Source organism: Prionailurus viverrinus, chromosome B2 (genome assembly GCF_022837055.1).
Source record: "Prionailurus viverrinus isolate Anna chromosome B2, UM_Priviv_1.0, whole genome shotgun sequence".
NCBI classification, from domain to species: domain Eukaryota; kingdom Metazoa; phylum Chordata; class Mammalia; order Carnivora; family Felidae; genus Prionailurus; species Prionailurus viverrinus.
In genome coordinates this window covers 30982831-30994576 of record NC_062565.1, presented here as the reverse complement: position 1 = coordinate 30994576, position 11746 = coordinate 30982831, and the positions used below count along the sequence as shown (strand labels likewise).

At 50.2% G+C, this 11746-nt stretch overlaps 1 long non-coding RNA gene across 2 annotated transcripts; it reads right to left on the bottom strand.

Moving 5' to 3' along the window:
- Positions 1-118: 118 nt before the first annotated feature.
- LOC125165857 (uncharacterized) lies at positions 119-5528 on the bottom strand. 2 transcript variants are annotated; one of them, XR_007152243.1, is made up of 6 exons: positions 4731-5528; positions 3729-3854; positions 2583-2788; positions 1917-1977; positions 811-1004; positions 119-553 (listed from the first exon to the last, which is right to left on the bottom strand). It is a non-coding gene; the product is annotated as an uncharacterized LOC125165857 (long non-coding RNA). The 2 variants fall into 2 exon arrangements; XR_007152244.1 differs by lacking the exon at positions 1917-1977.
- Between the last annotated feature and the right edge of the window lie 6218 nt (positions 5529-11746).

Sequence of the window (11746 nt, the reverse complement as noted above, 5' to 3'; positions counted from 1 at the left end):
ATGGTTGTATAACATTGTCAAACTACCTAATGACACTTCAACATCCAATTTAAAAGGATCAGAGTCAAACTTTACTTGAAGTCAATTTATACTTTACTTATAAAACAAAATACACTAAGCCATTCCATATCTGAAAAAAAAACAAAAATTTCAAAAAAAAAAAAAGCAACGACAGGGGAGGGGAAGCCATCCTTTGGGGCTGCAGCCGACACGAGCCACTGCTTGGGAGCTGAGGCTGGTTGTTCAGCTGTAGCAAGTGGTTGTTCTAGTCCTTCCGTAACCCCAGTAGCTGGGGCTGGGGCCTGCTCATGCTCCAGGGCTGCCAAAGGTGCAGGTGGTTCTTCCAGCTCCTGACAGTGAATCAGAGCTATAACTACCACCTGCACTGGCTCTGACACTGCAGGGAGGGTCACTGCTTTTCCTAATTGCTGAGCTCCAGCAGGAGTGATGGCTTCAGCCACCTCGGGCTCTGAAGCTGCAGCAGGCACCACAGTGGGAGCTGGGGCTAGCTCTTGAGTTGGTTCTGGATCCTGCTCCGGAACGGGTGCTATAGCTTCAAGAAGAGAAAGTATCATCACCATGATTGCCTTTCCATGTCTCTTCCAAATAAAGGAAACCTCTCCCACCAGTCAATGTCTTCTGAGTCCAAGAACCCACCCCCAGGAAGTCTCCCCAGATGGCAGACCATGGGGACAGTTATCTGAGACTACTCACGGCTCCTGATCCAAACACAGCCTAAGGATACTTGTTCTGTGTGGCCTACCCTGTCCCCTCCACATGCTCACATCGCCCACCCTGAGTTCTCCTCACCCTCAACCTCTGGCTCATTGGGCTCCATGTGTCCCAGCTATGAGAGGAAAACAGACGTATGGTGCTCCAGGTGTGAGCCCAGCATGCTAAGCCCCATGTATGCCAGCAGCATCTTCAGGCAGGGAAATTCTGCAGGTTGGAAAAAATCCTCAGGGGAGTGGGCCATCCAGGTGCCCAGAATGGAGAAGATGGCCCTGGAGATACAGAAGTGGGCAGAAGAATCAAGACTGATGTCTCAGGGCACCCAGTGGGAACCTGGGCTCCTATGTCTCCAGCTGTCCAGAGGCTGGTCCCAAACCTTGTCCACTTCTGATTGGGCACTCCTGCTAAGAAGATAGTCCTGGTCACTGAGGAGAGTCTGGCAAAAAGCCATTTTGAATGGGAGCCCTTAACCAATGATGGGCCCATCTCTGTCCTTCTTGGAGAAGGACTCTTTGCTCTGTCTCCCTGCCTACTTCCTGCTGGAATTCAACTCCATGTGGGCAGGGAGGGGTGGTGTCTGGTCGGTTCATTGTCCTCACTGCATACACCAGTGCTCCATGAATATCGGAACAAATAGGAAACAGAGGAACCCGTCTCTCAGCAGGGCTTCTCAGGACCCTCCTAATACCTCAAACTTTACCTCCTCCGCCTACATGTTGCTTTACTCACTTCGCATCCATGTGGGTGTCCCCCCACTGACCCTAATCTCCCACAAGGTGGGGGACATCTGGTCCCTGAGCCCTCACTGGGTCTCCGAAGCACTTGCTGAGCACCCACCGTTGAAGTGCCACCAGATTGGTGAGTGTGATGCTCCCCACACCTTTTTTTCTGGGTCCCAGGATGGGGGTGGAGGCAGGACTGGGAGTGGGAAGGGATGGGGTTGGACTCTCTTAGGAGGTGACTCTGTCCTCTGGCCTCCTCTGCTGTCCCACTCTGCCCACACCTCATCTACGGCTCTCTAGAACCCCTTTCTCCTCTTCCAGGAGAAGCCCTCAGACCTTTGCCCGCTCAGAGGAATCGCAGATGTGTCGGATGCAGGGTCCAGAGCCCTTCCAACTCGCTGCCCCCCCCTGCTGCCCTCTTGGAGGGGGAAGACCCTCCTGCATTATCTAAAGCCCACTTACATTTTCTGCTGCTCCAGGGGTCTGCCATCTTCATCCCATCTCAGGAAGGATGCATCCATACCTAGAGGAGGCCAGGAGGGCATCATATGACCTGTCCTGTGTATGCTACCTCTTGTCATACCTAGTGTCACTGACCCCTGTGTAGAATGGAGCCCTAGAGGGCAGGGTGTTGTCTGCTCTGTGCCTTGGATGACAGTCAGCTCCTAAAGAAGTGTCTGCATCTGGTGGAGCTTCCTGTATGTTTGATGAATGAATGGGCCTCAACTAGCACCATCACAGATATCTGAGTGGGCCTGGGGCCACCTGCTCACCCCCAGGGATCCCTGCTCTGGTCTCAGCCAGGATTCAGACCCCCAGATGGAGCCTCAAATCTCCTTTTCAAATGGGAAAATGGCCCAGCTCAAGACCTGGTGACAGTGACAGATGAGGCAGAAACGTCATCATGGAGAAGAGGACAGTAATAACCCAGCACAGCCACAGCCCTGCCAGCAGACCGTTCCACAATGCCAGGTGCACTTTCCCTGCAGGGCCCCACTGGGTCCCTATAATAACTCTGCCCCCATCTGAGGAACAGACTGAGACTTGGGGAGGTTTGGTGACATTCCCAAGACTCAAAGCTTGTAAGTGACCAAATTCAGTGGGGCTGTGGAGAGGCAGGGTGCTCACCTTGGAATCAACAGATCCAGCACCTTTTCAGTAGTGGAAAAGTTCTGTACATGTCCAGGAACATGGAGACATGGGGGTGGGGGGGGGCAGCGGTCTCTGCCCAGGAAGACAGGCACAGGATGCTACACTTGCTTATCCAGCAAGCCTGCCTGGATGGTCCACATCACACTGGTCTCATTCTTATTCACGGTTGAGGCATTTTTACCCTGAGGTGGAACAGAGGAGGGACACAGAGTCAGGCAGCACACTGGCCACCAGGAGGGTTAGGGGACAGAATGCAGAACAAATCCCCAAGCCTTCAGTGGCTTGTGGCAAGACTGAAACATAGGTACCCACAGTAGGAAAAAGGATTTTGGCGTTAAAACTAGAATTTGAGGTGGATAGTGACTGAACATGTGAGTATTTCAGGTCAGATTGTTAGCTGAGTATTGACAGCACCTCCCTGCATCAACAGCATCATCCGTGTGATTTCTGACAACACAGCCCATTCTAGAGAAGAGAAGGCAGAGGCATTTCCTGGGGCTAGAGGGATTAGGGTAATAGGTCATGTAGGATGTCCAGTGAGCACTGTAACATGGCAACAAAAGGGAATCATGTCAAAGTCCCACATCAGTGAAGAGCTAAATGGGTGTGGTAACACATCTCCCTTCTGGAATGTTGTATAGCCCAGAGAGGCCCCTACTCCTGACCTGGAGGAGCCTCAGGGATGTGTTCCTTGGCAACCAAACTGCAGAGCAGCAGACAAAATACCATGAGCCCCATGTCCCTTCTGGCAAAAATCTCCCTACTCATGATGATCATGTGCCAGATTTGGAGAAGGTGTGCAAGGATGGTCAGGCCAACAGGGACACCTGAGAACAGGAGTTAGGAAAATACATACAACAGTGAAAAAATACTCTAGACCAGATGAGATGTGAAATGACTTCAGGTCTCTTTTGTGATATTCCTACAAATAAGTGGACAGTGACTTTGCATCTGGCCATGGCAGGGGCTGGGCCGGGAAGGCAAATTTGAGGAGGATTTGGGGATCCAGATTCATCTGGGAGCAGAAGTCTACAAAGGGGCTCAGGGGAGTAGCAGTGTGGCTTCTGGGCCCTGGGATCTTTTTGCTACATCTGGGCCCTGGCTGTTGGGTCTCCCTGGTACCTGCACTCCCCCTGAGCCGCTTCGGTCCTGCATCCTGTTGGTGGTGTGGGGCATATTCCTGTCCTTCACGGAAGTTGAGCAGAGGATGTCATCACTCAACTCCTGCCCCATCTCTGGTGTGCAGTTCTGTAAAGACAGTGCAGCAGATAGGCAGGAGGCCTCAGAGTCCTGACTGGCTGCCTTTACTGGCCCTCAGACCCATGTGACTCCATTCCAGACACACTACATCACAGTGTGCACAGACTTCCACCAAGGAGGAAAAAGATACATGCACAAGGACCTTGGATTAACCCTTGCACAGGAAAGAAGCACCTCAGGAATCCCTTTTCCACCCACCCACCATGACATTGGTGTGGACATGATGGGGCCACCAGGTTACCCACTGCCCTCCAACCTTCCCTAGCCCCAGGCAGGACCTCCTCACATGTCCCTCTTTCCCTGAAACTGAAGAGGAGGGAATAGGGCTGCCCAGGGATGGCTCGAAGAGGTGCCCTGAGCTGAACTGGCCTTCCCTAGGCTGCTCTGTATTACTTTACGGGGCCTTCAGAAAAACAGCCTGAGGCATTGGGAGTGACATTTGAGCCAACATCCACAGCATCTGAAACATCTTCCCCACTGGGGTCTCTGGAAGCCAGAGCTCCAGAAAGAAAGAACAGCAAGCAAACATTTTTTACTATCAAGTGTCTCCAGCCAAGTGAGCCTGGTGTGGGACTATACTAGAATATGGGTGCCTGGTTATGGGGATTCCAAGTTCTCTTGGGGTCTGTTGTCAAGGCAGTAACTTCACTGCCTAGGATCACCTACCCGAGTCCCCTCCAGGATAACACCTATGCAAATAGAGCCCTGGGCTGCTGGCTTCTCACCCCCTTTCTCCATGAAATGTCTCATCTGTACACAGTTACACCAATACGCTACTCTCTACAGTCCCCTGGGAAGGTCTGGGTGCATCCAGGTCCTAACTTTGAGACACATCTAGGTTCAGACACAAGTCTTCATTCTTACCTGATTTTGACCCTGGATAAGCCATTGTGCCCTTCAGGGATGGTCTGTGTCCTTCCTGTGCAATGGAGATTATTCTAGCATGTACTTCCTCGGGATGTCCTCAGGCATATTTGGGATGATACCTATGAAATTGGAGGAGTAGTATCACACATAAGAAATGCTTCCAACCGTATTTTCGTCATCTCTTCACCACCTCTGAACCTGCAGCTCCTCAGGTCCCACCCCACCGTCCTTACTGGGGTGTGTGTGTGTGTGTGTGTGTGTGTGTGTGTGTACCAGTGTTCACATTCTGGAGACCCAGAATATGGGAAGGGTGGGCAAAAGCTTCCCAAGATCATAGGCTAATTTCCAAAGCAAACCAGACAGAATGGATTGGAGCTTTGGCCTAGAAGGTCAGAACCCACCCTTACCTCTAGGCTCTGCCATTCTCTCCCTCTCCACTGGGTGCAATGTGGACAGGGGTGCACTCAGTGGGTTGCCCTGACCTGGGGTCCTCCTCAGACAAGAATGTGCTGGAATGCCTCCTGTCACCCTCCTGTTCACCCTCACCCCCACACCATCTCCATGTCTGTGCAGGTACAATAACACAACCTTTTCCAGACCCCCTCAGAAAGCCTGGGTGCAGCCAGAACCCCAACTTTAAGGACATGGAGCTAGATTCATGCTTGGTTCTGCCTTTTGACCAGTCCCTGTGATTCTGGAAAAGGCACTGACCCTGTCAGGGTCCTCATCTTTTCCCCTCAGTGGCTCCTTGAGATCCCCACCTCCTGTATACATGTCCTTGTGTAACTCCCTCCTCTGGAGTATGGCCTAGACTTAGTGATTCACTTCTATTCTACAGAAGATGGCAACAGGACCCAAAGCCCCTTCCAAGGTTTGGTTATAAACTCTCAGTGCCCAGCCACGTGCTCACTCTGACCTGTGTTGTCTCTCAGATCCTCACACTGGGGAACAGGCCTCTATGTTGAGTCATGACACAGACACATGCATGTGGTCTAGCACTGAGAGACAGCAACAGAAGAGAAGAACTCAGGCCTTTGATGTGGACTGAACCCTGCTAACACACCTAAGTGAGCTCAGGGGTTCTGAGTGAAGCAAGGCCTGCCTCGGTGTTGACAACAGCCCCAAACTCCTGAGAGACTCTGGTAGGAGCCCCCAGCTGAGTGCTGCTGGATTCCTGGTTCCCTGGGACTGTGAGACAGTAAGTGTTTGTGGGTCAAGCCACTAAGTGTGGGGAAATACGGTCATACAGCACTAGTAGCAGAGTGCTGAAAATGTCATCCTGCCCCAGGCCCTGGCCCTCCTCCTTCTCCCTCTCTGCTCTCCTCCCTAACTCTCTCCAGCCTTCCTAGCCTCCTTTCTAACCTCCACTCTGACAACACCAACTTCTGCCTCCCAGCATCTGCACTCCTGTGACCTTTGCCAGGCTGCATATGCTCAGATTTGTGCAGGACTGACTCCTTCCTGTCCTGCTGAAGAAAATATTAATGTCAGCTCAGCACAACCTCATTGGACCCTCACCTGGTGGAGCTCGGGACACAGTTTAATTAAAAAAAAAAAAGAAAGAAAGAAAAGAAAAGGAAAAAAAAGGAAAGAAATAAAGCTGAATCTCAAGGGTAGTCAACAAATAATAAAAATACTATAATTAATAGAGAAATCAAGAAACATGATCTAGTATTATTAAAGCCAACAGAGGAGAAAATGGCATAAGTAAAAATAATTAAAACAAAAAGCATAAAGGGGGAATGAAGCTGCAAAGAGCAGAATGGTGAAGTACAACGGCAAGGTTTCAACATAAGTATACCTGGTTTGTGGCTTCCAGGTGCTGACTGAGAACTAGTTGCATTGAAGGCAAAACAGCTGGCAATATGGTCGGCAGGTCAGATGAGGCTAAGCACCGAGCAGGTCATATTGCCTGGAGACCTGTCACTCACCACCAGGCAGCCTCCTCACTGAACAGCCCTTTAGCATCTTGAGCATGGGTCTCTGAGAATGCCAGGAACTTCTCCCTACTGAGGGACCTCCACTGCACGTGGGGCTTTGGGAGCCACTCCAAGGCTGTGCACTGAAACCCTGTCCCTCTCTGGCCAGGTGATGTGTACTTTGGGGACAGAGCCCACGTCTGCAAGAGAGAAGTTGGAGAGCACAGGGAGGCCTTCCAGAAACCGGGGATGCCATCAGAGTCTTCCTGTGCATAACTCCAGGGGCAGCATGCATTCTGGGGGCTCCCTAGGGAGCAAAGCAGTGGCCCTGCCATAGAGAACAGAAGGAAGGAGCATGGGGTCCTGCATTGGGCACAGAGGGCAGGGCTCTTCTCTCCAACCATGAGAGTGGCATGTCCATTACCCCTAGTGACAGAAAGAGGAATTTGGTCCCAGGTTACATCCTTCTCTGCTCTTCTCACCTCACATACGCTCCGGGGCATCTGCTTCCACCATCGAAAACCCTACCAACTTCCTGAGCTATCTCCCTAATATCCACATCCCTGGGGGTTAGCTCTGCCAGAATTCCTCACAGATGTTTCAAACTCAAATCCTGAACAAATTCATATTTGGCCCTATCTGTGATAGTCTGACGATGAACATATCCCTAATCCTTCAGCCTCCTTTACATCTATCTATCTCAGCTTCTGCCACATATTTTTAGTGCCTTCACACTCTGCCTCTGGGTTCCATCATGCACCTTGACTCAGTCCCTGAGAGTTCAAGGAATGTGACTCTAGCAGAGGCTAGAAACTGCTTGTGCCTTTGCCTTGGCCTCTGACACAGGAAGGACATGCTCAGTCTAGCAAAACTTTTCCAGCTAAAACTCTCCTAGATCAATCAGCCAACAGCCAGCTGAACAACACCCATGGGATGAAACACAACCAAAGTCCACTGTAAGGACAAAAAAAAGGTAAGAAGTTTATTGTCCCTGTTGAAAATAGAGGAAGAAAGTCCCTTCCCATCCTATTACTTACAGCATTTACTTTACGAAATTTGTGATTTCAGAGGCTTTCTCCCCTCTTTGAAATGTATATAAGTCCTTTGTGAAAACTAGATAGGTCTTTTGCCAGCTTTGAGGTCCAAGAATGTCTTTCTTAAGAACCAGGGAGCCCTCTCTCTGAACTGTTAACGTCAAGAAGGACAGCACCCCTCTGTCCCCATTCCTGAGATCCAAATATCAGTGGGTACCATGATTCCAGTGTAACACCATCTCCTGTCATTAAGATAGGAAACTTGGGTTTTTTTTTTCTGGATGAAGCCAAGAGTTGGTCACCCCAATTACCAAGCAAACTTGGAATGAACTGTGACAAATATTGCTGTCACATCCACTTACTTGAAGGTTAATACCTGTTTATCCAGAGAACATGTATGTAATGAGTTGTGTCTGCATGGCTATGTAAAAGGGTGAGATTTCTTCTGTCTTTGCAATCCCTTGGTAGATTCTCTGTGATGCACAACACAATCTGGTTAATGCTAATGCAATGATAAAAAATGTTTTCTTTCCCTACTATCTTTCTGAAAAGGATTTCCAGGTTGAGAGATTTTGTGTTTAATCATATTTCCCCTACATGACCGAAGATGTATGAGTAAGCCCAGTTAAGATTAGCCAAACACAGGGGCGCCAGGGTGGCTCAGTCGGTTGCGCGTCTGACTTCAGCTCAGTCATGGTCTTGCAGTTTGTGAGTTCAAGTCCCGCGTTGGGCTCTGTGCTAAGAAACAGCTCAGAGCCTGGAGCCTGCTTCAGATTCTGTATCTCTTTCCCCCTCCCCTGCTCATGCTCTGCCTCTCTCTCTCTAAAATAAATAAATGTTAAAAAAAATTAAAAAGAAAAAAGCATCAGCCAAACACAGCCCAGATGAGGTGAACTGCTTTAATGCACAGATTAATTAAATGGTTGTTGCTATATGCCCCTGAGCTTTCTGCGTCAGCTTTCTGAGACAACACACTCACAATAGGCAACTAACACATTGTCACAATAGGTAACTAACACACAGTTATCAATATTTCTACTGCTAAACAACAAACTGCCAAAGAGAAACCTTGGGAGTCTCTGCAGTCCCCTCTTCCCCCTCCAAACTCCTGTCTCCAAAGCTACTCATTCAGTTGGGTCTACTTTCCCAACTTCTCTGACGCTGGAAACCCCTCTTCTATCTCATTGCCCCTACGTGAATTCAGACACCTCTCCACCCCGTAACTACATGTTTGTTCCAGGTTTGCCACCTTGCATATACCCTCCCTTACAGCAGTCAAAGCAAAACTCCTACCCAAAATACCTCCTTCCACTGCTCTGTTGAAAATTTCCTCAGCTCTGCAACCAAACTCCATGAGACAGAACACAAAGCCTTGGGAGGTCTGCCATTGCCCTCGCAAACCATCTTCTTTAATATTTAGTTACAACTAGCAGTTGGGGGATCACCAGAACGTTCCTACAGCCAGGGCCTCCACCAATAACCATCTGTCCTGATGGAGACACAGCAGGGCTCCCAGAGGCTCTCGCCCACCCAAGGGAGATGCCGGAAGGGGGATGGGGACACACTTACCTGCAGACCCCCCAGCAGGCAACTGGAAGAAGAGAAGCAAGGAGGTGAGATGGGAGAGCAAAGAGCCTCTGCGGCAATCCTCCATTTCCTCAGGAGCAGGAGGCAGGAGAACACCTACAGAGATGAGGAGGGCCACCCACAGCTCTGGGCCACAGAACAGACAGAAGGGCTCAGGGCTGATAATAATCCCCAGAACAAGAAGAGTCATTATGCTAATGGGCCCCCACAACCCTGGTACCAAGAAACCCCTCCCAGTCCCTCGGAAAGCTTTCACAGACTGCTCTGCCCATAGGACCAGAACCCTCCTGCCTTAGCATAGGGCCTCCTTCAAGTCTGTATGAGTCACAGACCACCAGAGATGCCCAGGGACACAGGCCCAGACTCAGGCCCCTGCCCATGAAGGACCCGCCAGGTCCTGTGTGCTGTTCTTCTACTGCCCCCTAATAATGACCAGGGAACCACTGAGAAGCATGAGAGTCAGACGACATCCTCCTCAAGGACATTGTGGTTCCCACCACACGCATCCTGTATTGAGGCCCTTTGCTTATTGAGTTCACCCAAATTTCAGCTCCCACCTCCCCCCAACCTGTTGCTGCTCAGGACAAAGGACCTGGCCTTACTCCCAACAGAGGGCTCCATCAATTCCCAATGAAAAGTTGATCCTCATCCTCTATATCTCTGAGGAGTTTCTGCCTCAGGACAAAGGAATCCAGGAGGGGGCTGCCTGGGTAGCTTAGTCGGTTAAATAGCTGACCCTTAATTGCAGCTCAGGTCTTGATCTCAAGTCATGAGCTCTAGCCCCATGTTGGCAGAGGGTGTGAAGCTTACTTAAAAAAAAAAAAATAAAAAGAGGATCCCAGGAGAGAGAGAGCACAGAAATAATAAAATGAGTCCTGGTCAGACAAAAAGGGGCTTCAAACCACCTACTGCTGGGTGGAGTCGGGGTCCGGCAGCAAATAGTACTGAGAAGAACAGATTCTGGAGGTGACTGCTGACTTTCTAGTGGCCATATTCAGCCACTCTCTAGGCAACCGCCTTAGGCTAGTTTCTTGACCTGTTCTGCCCCAGTTTCCTCAATGTCAAGTGGGGATAGTAACGGGATCTCACCCCAACATGCAAGGATGTAGTGCTACACAAATGTCAATAAATGAATGAAGTGCAGGCATCACTGTATTTGTCCTGGGTCTTCTCAGAGCCTCATTATTACCCAGCACCAACACCCTCACCATAAGCTCAGCCACTTCCTCAAAGCCAGCTGCTCCCACCTTTCCTTTTATTGGCCAAAAGTATCCTCAGACCCAACTTACCTGCTTAGAAAGCTGAGACTTCTGGAATGTCTCTAACTCAGTAGTGTGAGATCTCAGCAGACCCCAGATCTGCTCTCAGAGATTGCACTTGCAGTCAGCTTCTCTGAGCCCCAAACCCTGCTTCCAAATCCAACGTTGGGTGCCATAGGGTCTTCTTGCCTGAGAGGCAGGTGGTTCCCAGATGAGAGGGGAAGCAGAACCTGAACAGGTTGCAGGGGTCTGAGCCAAAACAGGGTCCTGAGCCCCCTCTAAGTGCTCCCAAACAGGAGGATCCACCCTTCTCTGACTCCTGCACCATTTGAAAGTGAAAGCTTACAAAAAACAATCCCAGCAGACTCTGCCCTATCTTCTGGATATGCACCCCCATTATCCGGAATGCAACAGCATAACCAGAACCAGAAATACAGGACAGGTACCGGTACACTGACCCACCCTGCATGGGGACAAACAGAGGCCCAGATTCAGCAATCCTTTGTTGAAGAACTGCTACTGTCCAGGTTGGCTAACTTCTAGACCAACAGGGAGTGTGTTTGCCAGAGCCAAGATTAATACCTATCCCTGTGCATGGGGCTCTCTGTACTGGCCCTTTACTACCCAGATGGTTACATGTCTATTTGTGAATCACATGTGGCCAGAGCCATTGAGGAGTCCCAGTGTAGTTGCTATGTGTTTTTTTCACCAGGAGACCGCCAAGGTGCTCTCCACAACTTGGCAGCAGAGAGGTTAAGGCTGAGCAACAGGAGCTTCCAGAATCAACTCCAGGACCCTGGCCCTGACCAAATGAATGGACATTGACCCATTGCTTCTTAGTATTTTGTTCTCACACAAGGCTTCGGTACAACAATTCGGCCCTCTCCTTGCCAGGCCACAGTGTGCACAAAGAAAGGCAGATTCTATGGTCTCTGAAAGAAAACCAGGGAGCACCGGGGCTTCCTCACCAGCCTCTCCCTACCTGCAGGTTCCCATCTCAGTAAAGGAGATGGGTGAACCCAGTTATCTCTGCCAGAAACTGGAGGGACATTCCACTACACACTCCATTTTCCCACCCAGTCTACCTCCAATGTACCAGAATGTTCAAGACTTTTCTCAAATCTGTATCCATTGCCATTACCTGGCTCCTGACCACCCTCATCCCCCCTGGCCCAAGAAGGGTGTTCCTGCTTTCCCATGAGTGTCCCCTGCTT